The sequence below is a fragment of the Cygnus atratus genome, chromosome 1, assembly GCF_013377495.2.
Source record: "Cygnus atratus isolate AKBS03 ecotype Queensland, Australia chromosome 1, CAtr_DNAZoo_HiC_assembly, whole genome shotgun sequence".
NCBI classification, from domain to species: domain Eukaryota; kingdom Metazoa; phylum Chordata; class Aves; order Anseriformes; family Anatidae; genus Cygnus; species Cygnus atratus.
In genome coordinates this window covers 102740701-102744489 of record NC_066362.1, presented here as the reverse complement: position 1 = coordinate 102744489, position 3789 = coordinate 102740701, and positions in this window count along the sequence as shown.

Here is a 3789-nt window from a genome sequence, read left to right as displayed (position 1 = left end):
GGTGCAGAGCAGGATGTGGCGAGTAGAGCAGAAAAACAGATAACCCAGCCTGGTTCGGTGCCGCTTGTACTGCACCTCTGCTCTCTAAGTTAACCCCTTTATACTTTCCTCTGGAAACAGCCCAGGGGCTGGAAGAGATAAGGGCAGTGGGCCAGGGCCTGTCCGGAAATGGGAGAGGCTTGCAAGGAGGAGCTGAAACTAGCAGCTCTGAGCCCAGGCAGAAGGCCAGGTGCTGGGGGAAGAGGGAGGGGAGAGTGCCCAGCAGGCTGGAGCTGTCTCTTTGGGGCAGAGCAGCAGGCGATGGAGGAGGAAAGGTGATAGCTAGAGAAGAGAAGGGTTAACACCAGAGGGTAAAAGGAAGGCCTCCACTTCTGGCACGGCCCCCAGCTGGCCATGGCTCCGATCCTGGTGGTTCCTGGAGGAGAGATGATTTGCTTGGAACTGGGAGCAGGAGGTTGAGCAAGTGTTGAGGAAGCAAGAGTGGCTGTGCCAAACCCCCATTTACAAGCAGGACAAGCAGGCCAGTCCCACAGGACCTGAAAGCAGGGAGTGCAAACTGTGAAAACATTTCCCTTCCACCCACCCTGGTCTCTTATGCTCTCCATTCCTGGTCCCACCACAGCTAATGCCAGGAAAAGGGGCCAGAGGTCAACTGGACAATCAAATCTTCAGAGATAGTCTGACCTTCACCGTAGCAGTGTCAGTAACATGATAGAAAGCTGCCAAAAGTTCAACCCAGTAACAGCATGTAACACATTAACCAGTCCCCCAGAGCAGCAGTTGCCCTCGCAGCAGAACATACGTGGCCTGTGTCTTGCTTTGTCTATACTGGTTCTTGTTCCAGGTCAACTTATTGGGACAAATAAATCGAGTTATTGCTGTTTGGTGGAGTCCTTCCTGGTTTCATTATGTAACGCAGTGTGATGGATAGTGTTGTATCATAGAGGGAAATTTCTTTTTAACCATTATTTCTACCACGGTTACTTTGGTCTGCAGCAGGAGGATCAATAGCTCTGGTAATTATTACCCTTGCAAGTGGCAGTAGAATATCTGTCCTATTCATAGTCCTAAGCCAAGCTTCAAAGAGTAGACATCTATGTTAGAGGATGAGAACATAATTTGGAGAATAAAAAGGGTAACAGGATAAATCAGTTGTGTCTGTCCTTCCCCTCTCCTGCTATTATTGTAAGTTTGCTATGCTCAGGAAGTCTGGAGTTAAGAAATCCAAGCTCAGTGAGAGAACAAACATTCATTAGGGATCTCATTATGCCCTGCAGCAACCTGTTTGGGAAGAAAAGAGGGCGGTAGTTCATGTCTGAGTTCCCTGGGGACTTCAGAAAAGAAACGCAGCCCAAGCTTGTGCTCTGCCTTCTCCATCTGGTGCCTTAGGGTTGCTCTGCCTGCCCGAAAGAAACGTAACCCAGGAAAACTTGCCTCACCTGCAGAGAGGAGGATTTGTACTTGGCGTAGTAAAAGGAGATGACACTTTACATTGATTTAAACTGATTAAATACAAACCTTACAAGGAAGAGGTGCAGGACTGCACACAGCAGGGGAAGCCAACACTATGCTTTTTAGCAAACAGTCTAACAGCTCACACTTACCAGAAACCAGGTCCCAATCTTTAGGACCTTGGTCCTAAGTGTGTTGTGTAGCCAAAAACTGAGAAATGTTTTCAGTCAATTGAGGGGAAAGGTTTTTAAAATCTTGAAAGTCCCAGTAGATACCAATGAGCATGCACAGATACCAAACCACCTCCTAAAATCTGCCCTCAAGCTGCTTGGCCTCCATCACATTCCCAATTGCAACTTTAGGCTCCACAAGCCTAACTCCAAAGGTTTCTGCATGGCCCATGTGATTCACCTTATAGGTGGTAGCATAAACAAGGCAGTGGAAATGAGCTTTCCCTCTCTCCTGTTGTTTCCATCAGCTGTAAGTATGGCTGAGAAGGCCAACAGGCTTTCTAGAGTTTTTTGGCTGAATGTTAAGGGTTTATCTCTAAGGTCCCCAAGTAAACTCCTGAAAGGTGTTAGCCTATTTATTAGGGGAATGTGTTTTAATGATATCTTCCCTGCATTTCTTGCAGTGGATCTGAAGTTCTATTGTTTGGTGTAGCTGAAAGTGACAGGGAAGCTTCAATTATGCAAAAAAAGCAGTTAGTATCCTGTATCTGAAGCAAGAATCAAGCTGCATTCACTGATAACATCACAGAAGTGCTGATTGGAAGGGAGCTCTGGAAGTTGTCTAGACCATCCTTTCACTTAAAGCTGGATTGTTGCCAATGCTAGATCGGGTCTCCCATGACTTTGTTAAGCAAAATCTTATAAACCTCTAAGGATGGAGAATTTACCATTTATCAGTCATTCATTACTGCTTACAGTGTTCATACAAGAAGAACTTCCAACAAAATTAGTATGTATTGGTCAGTTATATAAACATGCTCTAGACAGAAGATAAAAAGCTCTTGCAAAGATATTTGTTCAACTCCTTTTCATGGAAGTAAATATACTTGCTTCAAATCCTTTCAGTATAGGGAAAATTTGAACCCAGAGAGTAGACAACTGCATCATTAAAACAGTAAAATCCCTAACTGAAAATCCCTTCCTTTCAAAGCATGGCCCACTTCTAAGGCAACCCAATCCATTTATTTATTTTACATTTCTTGAGCATCTCTCTGGGATGAGAATGAGAGGCCATGTTTGAAGAGCTGATATGTAAAATAGTCTAGCATGCACTGCACTGTAAAATCCTAGGAGAAGCAAAGCTGTTGCACTATTCGTATGATAAACTAGGCAAGCTCAGAGTCATGCTTACCTCACGAATAGGCATTGTGATAATGTGAGTAGCTGTTTCTTCACTGGGTAAAGTAACTGTTAGGTTTCTTCCTGTAAATGCTACCAGCATTTTGACAATGCAGGCAAAGTCTCCAGCATTATTTCACAGGCCCTGACAACTTTCTGGGAGCTGGGGACAGTATCTTCTTTTGTTAGCTGAATGGACACTGGCACTTACAAAATCACTCACCCACAGTAACTCGGAGAATCTGGGGTGAAAACTCAACATTTTTAGCTCCTGCTCTGCTGCTTAAAACACTGATGTTTTCCTCCAGTTTCCCCAGGTCTGACCATTACAGATATGGTTACTGAAAAGCAGACCTACCCTTGCTGGGAACATTCCCAACTTAATCCCCTCTGCTCTGTGAACTCTATATGAGTCTCAGCAGACATCCCCTTATCTGTCTATGCTAAGGTCTGTATTTTCATTTTAATTTGCCCTGAATTCTCCATGTGTTACACCCTCTATAAATGTCAAACTTCGAATACCCGGGGATACGCAATTGAAAGCATTCTGTATACGGCATTGCCAGGACTTTCCTGCTGTGTTGCAACTGGATTGCTCAAAACTGCATTAAACTGCTCCTTTCAACCAGGTGATGCAAGGACAATTAAAATTATTTTTAAAAAATAAAATTGCTGAGGGGAAACAGCAATTTTCTTTTTGGAAACATCTTGTTTCTGTTTTCTCTGTGGTTACACTGCTGTTTGTAATGCTTATTTACATGTGGCATACCAGTAACAATCCCATTAACAATCACTGCCAAATTATTTGCAGTCATCCTACTTAACATTTAATCTCACAGTTTCAGATGAAATCTCCAGTGCTTAGGTCAATTACTTTCTCTCTAGTCCTTCCCTGCCCTGCACCATGCTGCCTGGTTCTTTGCTTTCATTCTCTCTTAATTTCTACCACTCCTCCACACTTGTCTCCTCAGCCTCATCTCCCCAAACA